Raw genomic sequence first — 21,703 nt, forward strand, 5'->3', positions numbered from 1 at the left:
GGCTGTTTTGAAAGGTTTCAAATTTATGAAATTTTACAGATGTTACATAATGAGATCATCATTAACCTTTCGTTGTGATAAAGAAAATGAGTTTTGTAAACCAAGTCTTCTTGGAACATCTTAGGAGTTGTGGAATAGATTCACAACTCATTCCAACAAAAACACTCACTCGTCATTAGTATGTTTCTTGTGGCATAGGATCACCTGGTCGCTTGAATCTATCTTTTGATATTCGAGGTAGCCTTCGTATTATCTAGTGGGATAGGTTCACCTGGCCACTAGTTGAATGTCGATAGTACAAGTTTTTAAAGAGGATAAAACATAGTCCTTGTAGTCTATTATATGATGTTTTAAATGAACTATTTACTTTACACATTTTTGGAATTATGCTCACTGCAAAAAATATATATTAAATATATATTTCCAACCAAACAAGTGGATTAGATACTTATATTAGACTGAGGATGAAATGGTTTATCCTTATCTAAAAGGTATAGAGTTATAGAGCTTATGTTAGACAATAAGCTTAACCACTCTAGTATCTACTACTTGCATTTATGTGGACTATCCTAAATGATTGTTTAGGATGAAGTTTTTACTAATCCCACTAATTGTTATTCAAGAATACAAGTACGTAGAAAGTTCTTTTTCCAGGTGGGCGCTATATGGAACTTTAGAGCTAAAGAACCATAAACCAAATGCATCATAGTTTGAAACTAGCAAGTTTTCAACTGTTGTTGAATCTGCTCAATAGTTGATCAGAAACTAATAAAACACACAGAGATACATTCATGTATGATTATCAAGTATGGGTTTGATTAATCTTGCTCGATATATTGCGAATATACAGAGTAAGTGAGTTTTCAGAGGAGAAAACATACATGAATGAAAATCTTTCCAAGATTTAAGCTAACATCTCAAAGTAAGAATCTTCTTTCTTATAAGTTAATTACATAGTGTGATTTGATTATAAATCAAGATGACTCTTGTTTTTTCTACAAAGCTAGTGGGAGCGCAGTAACATTCCTAATCTTATATGTAGTCGACATACCAATTCATGGAATAAGGATCTATATAGATAGATCATGGCAACTTAAAGGATTTAGTAAAATTGCATTGATTGTCAAGGATCTTAAAGAGCTTAAGATAAAGGACTCTGTGAGAGTCATCTTGTCAAATACCACATGACATGATTTTGAGCAAAATCCTAGATAATATGATTGTATTCTGTATGCTGATGCAATTGGATTAATCATATATGTCATGATTATGCATAAAGGCCAAATGAGTCGTATGCTTAGAGCATGTCGAATGATACAAGTATAATACGAGTATAAGTCATGATGTGACTTATAGGAACATTCTAAAGTACTTACGAGAACTAGAGAAATATTCCTAATCTGCTGAGTATTTGAAAGAAAGGTATGTTTAAAGTTGTTATACATGTGCTAAATTTTCAAATAGATTGAGATGACTCTCAATCACAATCAGGCGTGTCCTCATTACGAACGAAGAGATAGTTATATGGATAGTGGTTCCATGTAGATTTTAATTACAGTTACACATCAGAATTTGAGTACATTGTGGTTGGAGAACCACATATAAAGATGCTTAATGTATAGTTCATTATGACTATGAGTAATCCCATTACGCAAGTATTGGTATCTAAGTCATATTTAAGCATCTAATACATTCTCAACAATTTTTCTTTATATATGAATTATATATAAAACTGAAAATGATTGTATTCACAAAGTTTACACAAATCAAGTTTGACAAATCTACTTGACAAAGCTCCATCATTAGCTAATGCATGAAAGTCAAGTTGGTGCTATAGGGCCTTATCGATATAAGTAAATTTATTGATTGAAATTTAGTATTTGGATATTGGAACAATAAAGATAACATATATTGTAATGGGTTTAGATATTGGATATGAGTCATTCATTGAATAATTGTTGTGTTCTATATTAGCATGTTTAAATCCTTGAATAACTAGGTTAATCTAAATGTCCATAGTCGTTCATAGTTGTGGGAACATCTATGAGGTAAGACTAATATGAGTGGATTGGTGGATTCTCATGGAGATGAGGATAGCAAGAGTTGCTACCAACTTCATAGATACTTGATTATGAGAATAAGTATTGGACTTGACCCGCATCAAAACCACTTTATGGATCGTAGTCAAGAGTGATGTTTTGATCAAGGTTGTATCTGATGGGTTTTTGAGCATTCTAACACTTCCTAAGTGTACATGCAACCCTAATAACCTTGAATCTATGTTTTCTCTATATACATGCAAATTTCTTTTTCAAGGTTATTTCCTAACTAGCATGGCATGGGGATTACATAAAACATAAAAACTAGTAGAAATACATACCTTGTTGTTGCTTGGATTCCTTCAAGACTTTGCGAGCCTAGCACCCCAAATGTTGTGCCTCAAATGCTTCACACAACACCACAAGACTTGGAATAACTTGAGAGAATACTTCTAGCACTCAAAATCGATTATGCCCTCTCTAGTAACTCTAGTTCACGATTTTGCTAGCCATAGGGTTCCTTTTATAGTGTTGTCACAATTAGGGTTTACACATGAATGCCCTTAATTGTCATGACTCTTGATTTCTCATGACCCATGGGTTTGTAACTCCCATGGACTATCCATGGAGCTCCATATGGTTATGACCAAACCCATAAACCATGGATCATTAATCCACCATAAAAGAATTGATGATTGTCATAATCAACCCTATATATTTAATTAGTCTCACTTTGATCACCAAATTAATACTAGATTAATACTTGATCAATACTAATTAAATAATACTATTATTAATATATTAGAACTTATAATATATTAACAATCATAAGTGCCTAATTCTCTCATTTAGTCTATCCAAGTATTGCAATGCCATGCAACCCAAATGGACCATGCCGGGTCGGGTCAAGTACATACCAAATAGAGTTATGGACTTAGACACTATATCCAACAGTCTCCCACTTGGATAAGTCTAATAACTATATTTGCAAATATGACTTCAAAATCCGACTAGCAATCGTATCTCTTTCAAAGTCTCTCGGAACTGAGATGATGATGATACGCCATTTAAGATAAGTGATCATATAATCCTCTGTTCTCATGATATCAGCCGGACAAACACATGGAACATGGTCTTACTTATTGTCCAGCATTTGTTTCTCGATCTCTGATTTGTTTCGACATAGAACTAAATTGAACACATCAATTAGGTTCTGACCGGGCCCGGTACATAGGTCAAAACCAAATCATCGAGGGGCCCAGATATCGCTTCTATTTCTAGAAGGAACAGATAAACTTCGACTGATATGCTTGTACTAACTACTTGTTGAATTATTCACAAAGGCACGTTTTATGACATCGAGTTACCAATGCGTTTTCGTGCAATCAATGAATAACCAACTCATAGTCAACAACTCATATCTCTAGGCTTGAAGATTTATATGATATTACCGTCTCACGATCACTCGAGATAAATTCCATGAAGTGATGCAAGTGAGCGTGGGTTGGATCCAATACTCAGCCCTTATGAGTACTCATGAATGTTGTAGCAACCATTGCATTGTCCAAAGCACTTTTAGACAAATCATACAAGCCAAATTCATGACAGTCTTAAATCAATACTTACTTCCAAAGTTTGACTGACTGTGGATGGTTTGAATAATAACATAATTATTCTGGAAGTAAAAACATGCAAAATTGAAACATAGTAAACAATCAACACAAGATAGTAACACCTTACTCATAAATAAATAACAACTTTTATTTATCATCAAATGTCAATTACATTTTACAAGTTTCAGGAATATAATTATTGAAACTAATATCATCCTTCAGCCCAATGCGCCTTGCATGCTGTAAATGCTTAACCCTGCTCAGTCCCTTCGTGAGGGGATCTGCCGGGTTCTCATCTGATGTTACCCTCTTAGCCACGAGGAGTCCTTCTTCTATTCGATGTCTGATGAAATGGTATTTTCTGTCAATGTGCCTAGATCTCCCGTGATCTCTTGGTTCCTTAGCCAAAGCAACCGCACTTTCGCTGTCACAGAAAATTTCCATTGGCTCCTTTATAGCTGGTACAACTCCAAGGTCTCCGATGAAGTTCTTTAGCCATATCGCCTCCTTAGCTGCTTCACTTGCTGCTATGTACTCTGATTCACAAGTAGAATCAGCTACTGTCTCCTGCTTGGAACTTTTCCAAGTAATTGCCCCTCCATTTAGGATAAAGACCCAGCCTGACTGAGAGCGGAAATTATCCCTATCAGTCTGGAAGCTAGCATCGCTATATCCTTCCACTCTCAAGTCATCACTGCCTCCGAGGGTAAGGACCCAATCCTTAGTCCTCCGCAGATACTTGAGAATGTTCTTTACCGCTGTCCAGTGTGCCTTGCCAGGGTTCCCTTGATATCTACTGACCATGCTCAAAGCAAAGGCCACATCAGGGCGAGTACAAGTCATAGCATACATGATCGAGCCCACAGCGGAAGCATATGGTATATGACTCATTTCAGCTATCTCAACCTCTGTACTCGGACTCTGAGTTTTACTCAGCTTAGCATTACTCTGGATTGGTAATTCTCCTTTCTTGGAATCTTGCATACTGAACTTCTTCAGCACCTTATCCAAGTAAGTACTTTGACTAAGTCCAATTAGTCTCTTACTCCTATCTCTCAATATCCTTATCCCTAGGATATAGGCAGCTTCTCCAAGATCCTTCATAGCGAAACACTTCCCAAGCCAGGTCTTAACCTCCTGCAAGGTTGGGACGTCGTTTCCTATGAGAAGTATGTCATCCACATACAACACCAAGAAGCTAACTATGCGCCCACTAGCCCTGACATACACACAAGACTCATCCTCACTCCTAGAAAAGCCAAACTCTTTGACTTTCTCATCAAAGCAAAGATTCCATCTGCGAGATGCTTGTTTCAATCCATAAATGGATTTATCAAGCTTACACACTCTATTAGGGTATCTTGTATCGACAAAACCCTCTGGTTGAGCCATGTAAACATCCTCAGCCAAATTTCCATTAAGGAAAGCGGTTTTGACATCCATTTGCCATATTTCATAATCATGAAATGCAGCTATGGCTAACAATACTCTAATAGACTTGATCTTAGCTACCGGTGAGAAGGTCTCATCATAGTCAACTCCCGGAGTTTGAGTAAAGCCCTTCGCAACCAGTCGCGCTTTGTAAGTATGTACCTTCCCATCCATGTCGGTCTTCTTCTTGAAGATCCATTTGCACCCAACTGTCTTACGACCTGGTACATTGTCAACCAAGTTCCAAACTTGATTGTCATACATGGACTGAATCTCGCTGTCCATAGCCTCCTTCCATTTAGCAGACTCAGGGCCTGCCATGGCTTCCCTGTAATTATTAGGTTCATCCAAATCTATTAGTGTACTATCACTAATAAATGTATCACCTTCAGTGGTGATGTGATAACCATAATAAAAATCAGGTGTGTTCCTCACCCTAGTGGAACGTCTTGGAGGTACAGACTCATCTATCGGATCAACAGGAGTTTCCTCCTCAGGTTGGTCGATAGCATTTGAGGTTCCTTCACCACTTGACTCTTGAAGCTCTTAAAGGTCAATTTGCCTCCCACTGTCCCCTTGGCTTATGAATTCTCTCTCACGAAAGACTCCTCTTCTTGCTACAAAAACCACATTATCACTGGGTCTGTAGAAGAGGTAACCAAAGGATGTCTGTGGGTAGCCGATGAAAATACACCTCTCACTTCGAGGTTTAAGCTTATCATGAGTCTCACGCCTCACGAAAGCTTCACAACCCCAAATCTTGATGTGGTCCAAATTGGGAACTTTCCCAGTCCACATCTCGTGAGGTGTTTTGGCAACCTTTTTAGTAGGGACTAGATTAAGGATATGGGCGGCAGTCTCTAAGGCATACCTCCAGAAAGAGATTGGTAACGAAGCTCGACTCATCATGGAACGAACCATATCCAACAAGGTTCGATTGCGCCTCTCAGCTACACCATTCAACTGTGGTGTTCTGGGAGGTGTCAATTGTGAGACAATCCCACATTCCTTAAGATAGTCAAGGAACTCAATGCTAAGATACTCTCCTCCCCGATCGGATCGGAGCATCTTGATGTTCCTGCCCAATTGATTCTCCACTTCCTGCTTAAACTCTTTGAACTTTTCAAAAGGTTTCTGACTTATGCTTGATTAAGTAAATATATCCATATCTACTGTAATCATCAGTAAAAGTCACATAATAGCGATTAGCATCCCTTGTAGCAACTCTGAAGGGCCCACACACATCCGTGTGTACAAGGTCCAACAAACCTTCACCCCTATCACAAGTACCTATGAAGGGTGACTTTGTCATTTTTCCAAGTAAACAAGACTCGCAACTATCATCTGACTTGAGGTCAAATGATTCCAAGACTCCAGCCTTTTGGAGTTGGCCTATGCGCTTCTTGTTAACATGTCCAAGACGACAATGCCACAAGGATGCTTTATCCAAGCTATCTGAAGAATCAATATACAACACATTATTTCCTAGATTGTCTACAACATTCACGGCTTCATATACACCATCACAAGGTAATGCTTTAAAGTAAAATACATCATTGTAATAAACATTAATAGCACCATTTTTATTATCAAATGAAAATGAAAAACCTTGTTTGTACAAGCCATGAAAAGAAATAATATTTCTCGCCATTTCGGGCGAGTAACAACACTTATTCAAATCTAACATTAACCCATTATTAAGCAGTAAAGAATAAACTCCTATCTTGGTAACAGGTGATGCTTTCCTGTTGCCCATGACTAAGTTTATCTTCCCATGCTCCACTTGCTCACTTCTTCTTAGTGCCTGCAAATCAGTACAAATGTGAATACCACAACCTGTATCAAGCACCCAAGAATTAGCATTAGATGAGTTATTAGACAATATTGTGTAAATACCTGCATGGGTGGGTTTAACCTTCCCATCCTTTACATCTTGCAGATATTTAGGGCAGCTTCGCTTGAAGTGTCCCTTATCCTGACAATAGAAGCATTGTGCTTCCTTTGGGTTTGAAGAAGGAGTAATAGGACCTTTCTTTGTCCCACTTGAAGAGGAACCATAAAGAGTCTTACCCTTGGTACCCTTCGAAGGGTTTTTCCTCTTCTTACCCTTTCCCTGCCCAATAGCCAAAACAGGGGTTGTTGAAGGAGTAGAAGTAGCAACCGCTTTACCCTTAAGGCCATTTTCAGCTGTCCTTAAGAGTCCTTGAAGTTTGCTAAGTGTGACTTCCTCCTTGTTCATATGATAAGTCATACGAAACTGATCATAACTTGGAGGTAAGGAATGGAGAATGATGTCAATCGCCATTTCCTCAGGAAAGTCAACATTTAGCTTCAACAACCGGTCAACGAACCTTTGCATCTTCTGCAAGTGACCGGTGATGGGTTCACCATCCTTCATCCTTGCGGTTATCATGGAGGAGATGATTTCATACCTCTCCTGACGCGCGCTCTGATGGTACCTTTCCATCAGATCCAGGTGCATCTCATAGGGGTAGAAATCTTCATAGGATTTTTGAAGTTCAGGAGTCATGGTGGCCATCATGATGCATGCTACTTTAGTAGCATCCTTTTCATGTGCAACAAACTCCGCAAACTCTTCAGGAGTAGCAGTGGCTTCACTCACAACCTTAAGCTCCCTATCGAGGACATATTCTTTGTCCTCATAGCGGGTAATCATTCTGATGTTTCTGATCCACTCATTGAAATTGGATCCATCAAAGATGACCTTACCACACAAGTTCATAAGGGAAAAGGAGCCTGTTGGGTTTGAGCCAGAAGCATTGTTGGAAGAAATCTGAAAGGAAAGAAAGACAAGTTTCATTAGATTAGGAATCCTTAATAATTCACCCAAATGAAATATTAAGGCTAGGATCCAACAAACTATTTATAGTTGGAAGAGGGATGCCGTAATCCATACTATAAAATATTTGAAGGTAGGTAAATGACGATTTACCAATTTCCACCATAAGAAAGAAATATTTTATTATTAGGTTTTATTCCTAGATCTTTTGAGATACATTGAACTTTTCAATGACATGTTTGAATCTCGATTGTGCCCTCTCAAGTTTGTGACTGGGATGCCGAGGATCACAAACAAGGTGTGAATAACCATACAAATTGACTTGGTACCCTCAACAATATTACCTAATCGATGTGCCGGTTAACCACAGACGCTCCACCGATCTATAATAAAGTTAAGTTACCCTTTGCCACTCTTACTAGTCCATGTTAGTGTGTCGGTTAACCACACACGCTCCACTAACGACTTGGTAAGGTACAAAGTGTAATTTTATGGGCTAGCACCAATTTCACATTTTCCTAAAGTAACTAAGATTGGGAATTTATAATGTATAGTTACTTTATAATTCATTATACTTTTAACGAGTATTTAAAGTCGTATCCTACCCGTTCGGCTAACGACCCTCCACCGATCAAGGAAGCGGTGGGTGAGAGTGGACACCCATTAAGTCACCATTTTATAGGCAACAACCTTATACCCCCCTTATAGACCGGCTTCGTGAATGAGGCCTACTAACGGTAAGAATGACATATTCTTATACTTATCTATATAATAAAATTATAATAATAGTATAAGTGTTGATTTTTAAACCTTTTAAAAATCTAAGGTTTAATTTGGAATTAAAGTATTAAAGTGTAAGACTTTTCAAATTCCAAAACTTGAGGGCAAGATTTGAAACTATTCCAAGTCTCTTCAATCTCTTCAATTTGTAACTTATGAGTTTTAATGGTTCATAAAAATGAAGACTCTTCATTTTATGAAACCTCTTTAGTTCTTTAATCACAATTTAAAGAAGTGACTTTTGGTTATCCATAACTTGAGGACAAGTTATGGACACCATCATTGCAATTAAGATCATGAATTAAACATACATGGAGGTTACATATAATTCCTATGATCTTCTAAAAACTCATAAGAACACAAATTCATGTCAAGCAATTTCAAGGAAATCATATAAACATATACAATACTTGAAAATTGATAAAAGTCATGTAAAATGGGTTAACATAATCATTATCATTTTGAAAAACAGATTTTACAAGTCCAAAACAGATTGGGATAATGATCTTAATCCATTCTCAGCAACAAAACTCGAAAAAACTGCCCAGCACGCTCCTACTCGCCGAGTGCATTATTCTACTCGTCGAGTAGGATGAATTTGTTCATGGACTCGGCGAGTCCTCCCCATGGACTCGGCGAGTCCAGTCGTCAGAATGCAGAATTTTCGATTTTTAAGCAGTTTTGCATCAAGTATACAGAAAACAATCCTAGGCTCTGATACCACTGATGGGTTTTTGAGCATTCTAACACTTCCTAAGTGTACATGCAACCCTAATAACCTTGAATCTATGTTTTCTCTATATACATGCAAATTTCTTTTTCAAAGTTATTTCCTAACTAGCATGGCATGGGGATTACATAAAACATAAAAACTAGTAGAAATACATACCTTGTTGTTGCTTGGATTCCTTCAAGACTTTGCGAGCCTAGCACCCCAAATGTTGTGCCTCAAATGCTTCACACAACACCACAAGACTTGGAATAACTTGAGAGAATACTTCTAGCACTCAAAATCGATTATGCCCTCTCTAGTAACTCTAGTTCACGATTTTGCTAGCCATAGGGTTCCTTTTATAGTGTTGTTACAATTAGGGTTTACACATGAATGCCCTTAATTGTCATGACTCTTGATTTCTCATTACCCATGGGTTTGTAACTCCCATGGACTATCCATGGAGCTCCATATGGTTATGACCAAACCCATAAACCATGGATCATTAATCCACCATAAAAGAATTGATGATTATCATAATCAACCCTATATATTTAATTAGTCTCACTTTGATCACCAAATTAATACTAGATTAATACTTGATCAATACTAATTAAATAATACTATTATTAATATATTAGAACTTATAATATATTAACAATCATAAGTGCCTAATTCTCTCATTTAGTCTATCCAAGTATTGCAATGCCATGCAACCCAAATGGACCATGCCGGGTCGGGTCAAGTACATACCAAATAAAGTTATGGACTTAGACACTATATCCAACAGTATCTTTGTATTCTTAGACCTAATATACATATTTAGGACTTGAAGTGTAGGAATTGTTGTGCTTTGACATGGTTTAACGTTGTTCCGTAAAAGTGCAGTCATAAGGGTCATCGTTGGGTATGACATGAACTACATTGATGGGCATATGTAGTCGAGATGGGATTTATCCCTCTTATTCGTTGACAGTTAGACATCTAAGGCCTTACTAAAAGTTGAACACTAAATGAGATTGATCGCGATACATATCTCATGTTCAACATGATGTCTGGTACTAAGGATTTTGGAAGGATGCCTTATGTGCCTGTTATATGTGTATCAGCTTTATGAGAACTGCATGATAGATTAGGACTAAGGATCTAGGAAGGATGCCTTATGTGCCTATTATATGTGTATGAGCTTTATGAACTGCATGCTAGTACTGATTAGACAGTAATATGATGGCCTGAATGAGATATGCTTGATTACGTGTAATCAATGCTCGAATGTTGCTTGCTTTGTGCTTTTAGGAGTTCTAGTTATCTTTTACTAACTAGTAAACGAATATGTTAAGTTACATATTGCGAGGACTAAATAGTTTCAGAAGGTTAGGTTTAGCCTTATTTCGCAGCTCTCGTTTGAGTCTAACCGTTGTAGGGTAGAACCTCTCATTCGAAGAATTATCTAGTCTTAGTGATATGTAATGGTATTTGCGAGCTAGTTAAGGGGGATAGCAGGGAATTCTTATGCAGCTGATGGCGGAGAGTGGGATGGTGATTACCCTAGGGTAAGCCTAGGATGAGAGTAGTGCTGGGAGCAGTAGTAGTAGTAAGGGACTTGGTGGAGTCAAGGCAGTTCTTGAGGAAAGTACGGATAGATGTGGAAGGTAGTATGGACCCGTACTAATGAAAGCCGGGGATCCATACTCAAATCAAGGAAGGCTGAGATGAACCCAGGAAAATTGTAGTGTGTGAGATCCCTCGAGTTATGATGAGTATTCTGATGATTGAGATGGTATATTTCCGAGTATGGTCACGCTACGTGGTAGGCCAGATGGTAGTTCTGGTGCCGGCGAGGGATCAGGCACGGACTCTAGAGCCGGACAGCTTGATGGTCAGATGAGGGAGTTCATTCCATCTGAGAGTACACACAATATCACTTATCAGACTCCTGTGATCTTCGGTATGATCAAGGAGGGAATTTTAGATATTTGTGATGAGAGGTTGAGTGCATTCTGCACTAAGATAACAACCATGACAGGGACGCGTACGTTGATGTTTCGGGAAGTTTAGAGATTGTGAAGCTCCAAATTATCATGGGGCTAGGGACCCCATTGCTAGCAGCAGATGGCTGGCAGATGTCGCCAACGCTTTTCGTACAAACCTTTGCCCGAGAGGGACAAGGTTCGATTTACTTCCTGCCTCCTGAAGGACAGGGCACGTGATTGATGGGAAGAGGTTGGTAGTGAGTTGAGTGATGATGCGGTCGATGTTATGTCATGGGATGACTTTTCGACCAGATTATGGGCAAAGTTTGCCCAGGCGTTGAGGCGCAGCAGTTGGCGCGAGAGTTGTTAGATCTCCGCCAGACTACTGAGACTGTGGCATAGATCACTACCAAGTCCCGGGAGAAGGCTTAGTTGGTACCGCAGTATGAAATAGATGAGGAAATGAAGAAGGTAAGGTATCATGACATACTGGAGAATGTTAGTAGGGAGATCGTGATTATCTCGGGGCGTGAGACCCTGAATCATATGACTTCTAGAGCACGAGAATGGGATATTGACTTGGAGCACATTGGGAAGAGGGAGCTAGATCAGTTTGTGACTGGGATGCCGAGGATCACAAAGTGGGTGTGAATAACCATGCAAATGTACAAGGTGCCCCCATTGTTACAGTTACCTATTCAATGTGCTGGTTAACCACACACGCTCCATTGAACTATAACAAACAATGAGTCACCCTTTGCCACCTTTGCTTAGAACCCAATTAATGTGCCGGTTAACCACACGCGCTCCATTAATGTCTTAGCAAGGGTACAAAGTGTAATTTCATGGGATTGCATCAATTCACTTTTCCTAAAGTAACTAAGATTGGGAATTTTATAAAACATGTTTAGTTACTTTATATAGATTCATTATACTTATTAATGAGAGGAGGTTTGCCCTATCCTACCCGTTCGGCTAACGACCCTCCACCAGTCAAGCAAGCGGTGGGTGTGAATGTACACCCATTAAGCGCCATTTTATAGGCAACAACCTTATACCCACCTTATAGACTGGCTTCGTGAATGAGGCCTACTAACGGTAAGACTAGCATTTTAAATTATACATATATATATTAAGCTTGTAATAATATAATAGTATATAGTTGAATTTTAAACTTGTAAAATTCTAGGGATTGAAATTTAAATTATCCAAATTAAACATTTAATCATAAAATATAAAATTTCAAAGCTTGAGGACAAGTTTAGAACTTTTCAAAACATAAGGATCAAATAGCAAATAATATAAATCAACTAATTAGATTATCTCAATTTGATCTTATTTAGAATTACTTGCAAGACAATTTACCAATTCAATTCAAATAATCAATTATAATCATATAAGGAAATTATTATTCAACTAATTGACAATTATCTTTTATTTGGTCAAGAATATACTCATATATATATGATTAAAATCGGATTTTAATGACCCAAAACAGTTAAGGCAAGTATCCTCAAGTAAAACAGCAAGAAATCCCGAAACTTCCTCCTTCTGACGCTCGAACTCGCCGAGTACCTCTATGGACTCGCCGAGTTGGAGCTACTCACCGAGTCCACAGTGGAACTCGCCGAGTTCATCAGGCAGTCTCATAAAAATCGAATTTTTCAAGCAACAAGCAATCAACCAATGCAACAATTCAATAGAAATCAATTAAAGCTCTGATACCACTGATGGGTTTGAGCCATAAGAACTTTCCTATGTGCACATGCAAACCCTAATGCTTGGATCTAGGTTTCTCTAATTGAACATGCATTGTATCCAAGACTTACAATACTAGATCTAATGTAAACAATTGAATCTAATCATATGAAATCAGATCTAAAAGAATACCTTGAATTACTTGCTTGATACTTCTTCTTCTTGGAGCTTAGAGTCACAATTGTCACTCCTCTAATGGCTTACAAACACCAAATAGCAAGAAGATGATCTTGAGAGAGATAGGAGGGAGAGAAATCGGCCCTAGGGTTTCTTGCCTTGCATGAGTGTCGATTTCCCCACCCCAAGGGATCTATTTTATACTATGAGCTACTAGGGTTTCACCTTTAACCCTAATTGAATGACTTAGGCCCTAAGCAATCCAAGATCCTTCTAGATAATAGGCTTGGACGATTTTATGGTATCCAAACCCTAAATTCGTCCACCCTCATATCCATAAGGATACATAGCCCAAAATACAACTATCACACATTTGACAGTTTATGCCCCTTTATTCAATTAACCTCTTTAAGTCACCAAATTAATTCTCAATTAATATATGACTTATATTAATTAAATAACATTATTATTTCTTGAATATATTATTCTCATAATATATTAACAATAATATCTCTTCTCTCTTAACAAATCATCATGTCAAGTTGCTATGGTGAAGGCAACCCAAAAGGACCATGCACAACCGGGTCAAGTACTTACCAAATATAGTTACAGCCTTAGACACTAATCCAACAGTCTCCCACTTGGATAAGTCTAGTAACTATATATGCAAATATAATCCGATTAGCAATCGTAGCTCTCAAAGACGCTGTCAAACTCTGATCTTATCAGTATCCTGTCCTTCAGATAAGGGATCGTATAATCCTCTGTTCTGGATACCGTGCGGACAATTACATGGAACATGGTCATACTTATTGTCCTGCAATTTGTTTCTCGATCTCAGATTTACTTGACTTAGAACTTAATTGAACACATCAATTCAGTCCTGACCGGGCCCGGCACATAAGTCAAATCAAATCATCGAGGGGCCCTGATATCGCTTTTACCCTCTTAGGATAAAAGGAACAGATAAACTTCGACTTATATGCATTTACTATCCACTAATCAAATTACACACAACAATACGTTTTATAACATCAAGTTACTGATGCGTTTGCGCATTATCAATGCATAACCAATTAACAAACAATAAACCATATATCTAGGTTTTAAGACCATATGATATTACCATCTTGTGATCACTCGTGATAAATTCCATGAAGTGATTCCAACAAGTGTGGGTTTATTCCAATGCTCAAATCAAGTTCATAAGCACTCATGAACGTTGTAGCAAACCTTTGCTATGTCTAATACACTTTAGACAATCTACACACCAATTCATGACAGTCTTCATTCATATCTACTTCCAACATATGAACGACTGTGGACTATTCGAATAATTCGATTATTATCAAATAACTTAATTATTCAGGAAGTCAAAACATGCAAAATGAAACAATAGTTAAACAATTAACATAAGACAGTAGCTTTACTTATAAATAATACTCATTTATTTAATCATCAAATGTCAATTACATTTATCTATTACATGTTTCCAAACTATCTAATCTAAACTAATATCGTCCTTCAGCCCAATGCTCCTAGCGTGCTGCAAATGCTTAACCCTGCTCAGTCCCTTCGTAAGCGGATCTGCTGGGTTATCCTCTGACGATACCCTCTTCACCACGAGGTGTCCTTCTTCTACTCGATGTCTAATAAAGTGATATTTTCTGTCGATATGCCGAGATCTACCATGATCCCTTGGTTCCTTGGTCAAGGCAACCGCTCCTTCATTATCACAGAAGATTTCCATAGGCTCCTTTATGGCAGGCACAACTCCAAGATCACCAATGAAGTTCTTCAGCCACATTGCCTCTTTTGACGCTTCGCTTGCTGCAATGTACTCTGATTCGCACGTTGAATCAGCTACAGTTTCTTGCTTGGAACTTTTCCAAGTCACTGCTCCTCCATTGAGGGTAAAGACCCAGCCCGACTGCGAACGGTAGTTGTCCCTGTCGGTCTGAAAACTGGCATCACTATACCCTCGCACCTTTAAGTCATCACTCCCTCCGAGGACTAAAAACCATTCCTTGGTCCTCCGAAGGTACTTAAGTATATTCTTGACCGCAATCCAATGAGCTCTGCCCGGGTTCCCTTGATATCTACTGACCATGCTCAAAGCAAAGGCCACATCAGGGCGAGTACAAGTCATAGCGTACATGATAGAGCCAACTGCGGAAGCATAGGGTATTCGGCTCATCTCAACTATCTCGGCTTCTGTACTCGGGCTTTGAGTCTTACTCAATTTGGCATTACTCTGTATCGGTAGTTCTCCCTTTTTCGAGTTTTCCATACTAAAACGTTTTAGTACCTTATCCAAGTAAGTATTCTGACTAAGTCCTATTAGTCTCTTACTTCGTTTTCTCACTATCCTTATTCCTAAAATATAGGAAGCCTCTCCGAGGTCCTTCATAGCGAAACACTTCCCGAGCCAGGACTTAACCTCCTGCAGAGTCGGGACGTTGTTTCCTATGAGCAGTATGTCATCGACATACAAAACGAGAAAGCTAACTATACTCCCACTGGCCTTGACATATACACATGATTCATCTTCACTTCGTACAAATCCAAACTCTTTGACTTTCTCATCGAAGCAAAGATTCCATCTGCGAGACGCTTGCTTAAGCCCATAAATGGACTTCTCAAGCTTACACACTCTATTGGGATGCTTTGGATCGACAAAACCCTCTGGCTGAGCCATGTAAACATCCTCAGCCAACTTCCCATTAAGGAAAGCGGTTTTTACATCCATTTGCCATATTTCATAGTCATGAAATGCAGCAATGGCTAACATCACTCTAATAGACTTTATCTTCGCAACTGGTGAGAAGGTTTCGTCGTAGTCAACTCCAGGAGTCTGAGTGAAACGCTTCGCAACCAATCGCGACTTATAAGTGTGCACGTTCCCATCCATGTCGGTCTTCTTCTTGAAGATCCACTTGCACCCGACCGTCTTACGACCTGGTACATTGTCAACCAAATTCCAAACTTGGTTGTCATACATGGACTGAATCTCGCTGTCCATCGCCTCTTTCCATTTTACAGACTCTGGTCCTGCCATGGCTTTCTTATAGCTATTAGGTTCATCTAGATTTATTAGTGTACCATCACTAATATACGTGTCCCCTTCGGTAGTAATATGAAAACCATAAAACTGGGGATGAACTCTAACTCTTTCTGAACGTCTAAGAGGTAAGGACTCGTCAATTGGTTCAACCGGAGTTTCCTCCTCGGGTTGAGCGCCAGCGTTAGAGGTTCCTTCATCGCTCGACTCTTGAATCTCTTCAAGATCGACTTGCCTCCCACTGTCTCCTTGGCTTATGAGTTCCCGCTCTCGGAAAACCCCTCTCCTCGCAACGAAGACAACATTATCACTCGGTCTATAGAAGAGATATCCAAAGGATTTTTGTGGGTAGCCGATGAATATACATTGCTCACTACGAGGTTCGAGCTTGTCGTGAGTTTCTCGTCTTACAAAAACTTCACAGCCCCAAACCTTGATATGTGCCAACGAGGGAGCTTTCCCTGTCCACATCTCGTGAGGTGTTTTGGCAACCTTCTTTGTAGGTACTAAATTGAGGATATGGGCGGCAGTCTCTAAGGCATACCCCCAGAATGAGATAGGTAGTGAAGCACGACTCATCATGGAACGAACCATGTCTAGCAAGGTTCGATTACGCCTCTCAGCTACACCATTCAATTGTGGTGTCCTAGGTGGCGTCAATTGTGAAACTATTCCACATTCCTTGAGGTAGTCGTGGAATTCAAGACTTAGGTACTCTCCACCTCAATCAGATCGAAGCATCTTGATTTTCCTGCCCAATTGATTCTCCACTTCTTGTTTAAACTCTTTGAATTTTTCAAAGGTTTCTGACTTGTGCTTGATCAAGTAGATATACCCATATCTGCTATAATCATCTGTGAAAGTCACATAGAAGCGATTTGCATCCCTTGTGGTGGATCTAAAGGGTCCACATACATCTGTATGTATGAGATCTAATAAACCCTCACCCCTCGCACAAGTGCCAGTGAAGGGTGACTTGGTCATCTTTCCAAGTAAACAAGATTCGCACGTGTCATCTTCCCTAAGGTCGAACGACTCCAACACTCCATCCTTTTGGAGTTGGGCTATGCGCTTCTTGTTGACATGTCCAAGACGACAATGCCACAAGCATGCTTTATCCATACTATTGGAAGAATCCATACACAACACATCATTTCCTAGGTTATCTACAACCATAACAGTTTCATAAATTCCATTACAAGGCATTGCTTCAAAATATAAAACACCATTTAGATAAGCATAAATCAAACCATTCTTATTATTAAACGAATATCTAAATCCTTGTCTAAATAAACCATGAAAAGAAATGATGTTTCTTGCCATATCTGGCAAGTAGCAACAATTATTTAAATCTAAATTTAATCCATTTCTAAGCACTAAAGAATACACTCCAATCTTGGTGACAGGCGACGTTCTTCTGTTTCCCATGATTAGATTTATTCTTCCAAGCTCCACATCCCTATTTCTTCCTAGTCCCTGCAAATCAGAACAAATGTGGTAACCACACCCTGTATCAAGAACCCAAGAAATAGCATGAGATGAATCATTAGATTTAATTGTGTAAATACCTGCGAAAGATGACTTGATCTTCCCATCCTTGATGGCTTGCAGATATTCCGGGCAGCTTCTCTTCCAATGTCCTATTTTGTGGCAATGGTGGCACTCTGCCTCCTTTGGGTTTGGGTTGGGCTTAGCAGGATCAACCTTGGTCCCACTAGAAGAGGAACCATCTTGGGACTTTCCTTTGCGGTGGTTCTTTGAAAAAGCCTTCCTCTTCTTGCCCCTTCCCTGTCCAATAGCCAAAACAGGAGTAACGGGTGGATTGGGAGTTGGTGCAACAGACTTGTCCTTGAGGTTGCTCTCAGCAGTCCTCAGGAGCCCTTGGAGTTTGCTTAGGGTGACCTCTTCCATGTTCATGTGGTAGGTCATCCTAAATTGGTTGTAGCATGAGGGCAAGGAGTGAAGAACAATGTCGATAGCCAAATCTCCCCAAAGTTGACATTCAACTTGCGAAGACGATCAACATACCTTTGCATCTTTTGCAAGTGCACAGTTAGAGACTCTCCACTTCCCATTTTAGCTGTGATCATATTCGTTATGATCTCATAGCGTTCTTGCCTCGCGCTTTGGTGATATCTCTCCATCAAGTCTAGATGCATCTCATAAGGATACATGTCCTCATAGGATTTTTGGAATTCTGAGTTCATTGTGGCTATCATGATGCAATGGACCTTCGTTGCATCACGCTCATGGTTCTCAAAGACAGCCATTTCTTCAGGAGTAGCAGTTTCTGGATTGACCTTCTCGAGCTTCTCATCGAGAACATACTCTTTGTCCTCGTAACGCGCGATCGTGCGAATGTATCTTATCCATTCGCTAAAGTTCGTTCCATCGAAAGTCACTTTTTGACAGAGGCTCATTAGCGGGAATGAGCTAGCAGTAGCGTTGTTTGCGTTAGACATCTACAAATAGAAAGGAACAAAGTTTGATTAGAATTAAGCCCCTAATTAACACCCAAAAAGAAAATTAGGGCTAGGACCCAACAACATTATTTACACATTAGAAAAGGGATGCCGTAATCCAACATGCAAATAATTTGGAGGTAAGTGAATGACGATTCACTAATTCTTCACCATGAAAAACATAAGCTTTAAGTTTTAAATGTATTGAGAATTCCTAGATTTCATTGAGATTCATTGAACCTTTCAATGACATGTTTAAATCTCGATATGCCCCTCTCGTTTGTGACTGGGATGCCGAGGATCACAAAGTGGGTGTGAATAACCATGCAAATATACAAGGTGCCCCCACTGTTACAGTTACCTATTCAATGTGCTGGTTAACCACACACGCTCCATTGAACTATAACAAACAATGAGTCACCCTTTGCCACCTTTGCTTAGAACCCAATTAATGTGCCGGTTAACCACACGCGCTCCATTAATGTCTTAGCAAGGGTACAAAGTGTAATTTCATGGGATTGCATCAATTCACTTTTCCTAAAGTAACTAAGATTGGGAATTTTATAAAACATGTTTAGTTACTTTATATAGATTCATTATACTTATTAATGAGAGGAGGTTTGCCCTATCCTACCCGTTCGGCTAACGACCCTCCACCAGTCAAGCAAGCGGTGGGTGTGAATGTACACCCATTAAGCGCCATTTTATAGGCAGCAACCTTATACCCACCTTATAGACTGGCTTCGTGAATGAGGCCTACTAACGGTAAGACTAGCATTTTAAATTATACATATATATATTAAGCTTGTAATAATATAATAGTATATAGTTGAATTTTAAACTTGTAAAATTCTAGGGATTGAAATTTAAATTATCCAAATTAAACATTTAATCATAAAATATAAAATTTCAAAGCTTGAGGACAAGTTTAGAACTTTTCAAAACATAAGGATCAAATAGCAAATAATATAAATCAACTAATTAGATTATCTCAATTTGATCTTATTTAGAATTACTTGCAAGACAATTTACCAATTCAATTCAAATAATCAACTATAATCATATAAGGAAATTATTATTCAACTAATTGACAATTATCTTTTATTTGGTCAAGAATATACTCATATATATATGATTAAAATCGGATTTTAATGACCCAAAACAGTTAAGGCAAGTATCCTCAAGTAAAACAGCAAGAAATCCCGAAACTTCCTCCTTCTGACGCTAGAACTCGCCGAGTACCTCTATGGACTCGCCGAGTTGGAGCTACTCACCGAGTCCACAGTGGAACTCGCCGAGTTCATCAGGCAGTCTCACAAAAATCGAATTATTCAAGCAACAAGCAATCAACCAATGCAACAATTCAATAGAAATCAATCAAAGCTCTGATACCACTGATGGGTTTGAGCCATAAGAACTTTCCTATGTGCACATGCAAACCCTAATGCTTGGATCTAGGTTTCTCTAATTGAACATGCATTGTATCCAAGACTTACAATACTAGATCTAATGTAAACAATTGAATCTAATCATATGAAATCAGATCTAAAAGAATACCTTGAATTACTTGCTTGATACTTCTTCTTCTTGGAGCTTAGAGTCACAATTGTCACTCCTCTAATGGCTTACAAACACCAAATAGCAAGAAGATGATCTTGAGAGAGATAGGAGGGAGAGAAATCGGCCCTAGGGTTTCTTGCCTTGCATGAGTGTCGATTTCCCCACCCCAAGGGATCTATTTTATGCTATGAGCTACTAGGGTTTCACCTTTAACCCTAATTGAATGACTTAGGCCCTAAGCAATCCAAGATCCTTCTAGATAATAGGCTTGGATGATTTTATGGTATCCAAACCCTAAAATTCGTCCACCCTCATATCCATAAGGATACATAGCCCAAAATACAACTATCACACATTTGACAGTTTATGCCCCTTTATTCAATTAACCTCTTTAAGTCACCAAATTAATTCTCAATTAATATATGACTTATATTAATTAAATAACATTATTATTTCTTTAATATATTATTCTCATAATATATTAACAATAATATCTCTTCTCTCTTAACAAATCATCCTGTCAAGTTGCTATGGTGAAGGCAACCCAAAAGGACCATGCACAACCGGGTCAAGTACTTACCAAATATAGTTACAGCCTTAGACACTAATCCAACAGAATCGTCCATGGATTCAGAAGTAGGAGCAGTTTTGAAACTGGGATAAATTTCGCATCCTTTTCAGAAAGGAAGACAGCCCAAGCGGTTATATGGATCGATGATAGTGTGAGTTGGAAGTTCGAAAAACTTACCAATAATGAGATCGCGTTCCCAAAATGTTTGATTGCAAGCCTTAGGGAATCAGGTTGGGGATTCCAGTCAGGACATGAGTTCAGTTTGGGATGATAGGTCGTGTGTATGCTCGATGTTGGATGTGTTCGAATTAGTAATCAACAATTGAGATAGTATGGAAAGTGTTGTAAAGCTGCGGGGTAGCCATAGCATTCACTAGCAGCCATATAGTGTGAGAAAGTGTTGTAAGTCTGCGGGTGTAGCCGTAGCATTCACTAGAAGCGAGATAGTGTGAGAAAGTGTTGTACGTCTGCTGGTGTAGCCGTAGCATTCACTAGCAGCCAGATAGTGTTAGAGTGTTGTAAGTCTGCGGGTGTAGCCGTAGCATTCACTAGCAGCCAGATGGTGTTAGAGTGTTGTAAGTCTGCGGGTTATAACATTCACTAGCAGCCAGATAGTGCTAGAGTGTTGTAAGTGTGCGGGTGTAGCCGTAGCAATCACAAGGTTGGAAAATAGTGCTAGAGTGTTGTGAGACTGCGGGTGTAGCCGTAGCATCCACTAGGTTGGTAGATAGCATGGGAGTGTTGTTAGATCGCAGAAGGAACGGTAGTACCCACCAGTTCGGGTGCAGCAGTGAGGGCATGGCGAATGCACAGATTGGTTTACGGA

This window comes from Lactuca virosa, chromosome 9, assembly GCF_052849685.1.
Source record: "Lactuca virosa cultivar CGN04683 chromosome 9, Lactuca_virosa_CGN04683_v6, whole genome shotgun sequence".
Taxonomy (NCBI): Eukaryota; Viridiplantae; Streptophyta; class Magnoliopsida; order Asterales; family Asteraceae; genus Lactuca; species Lactuca virosa.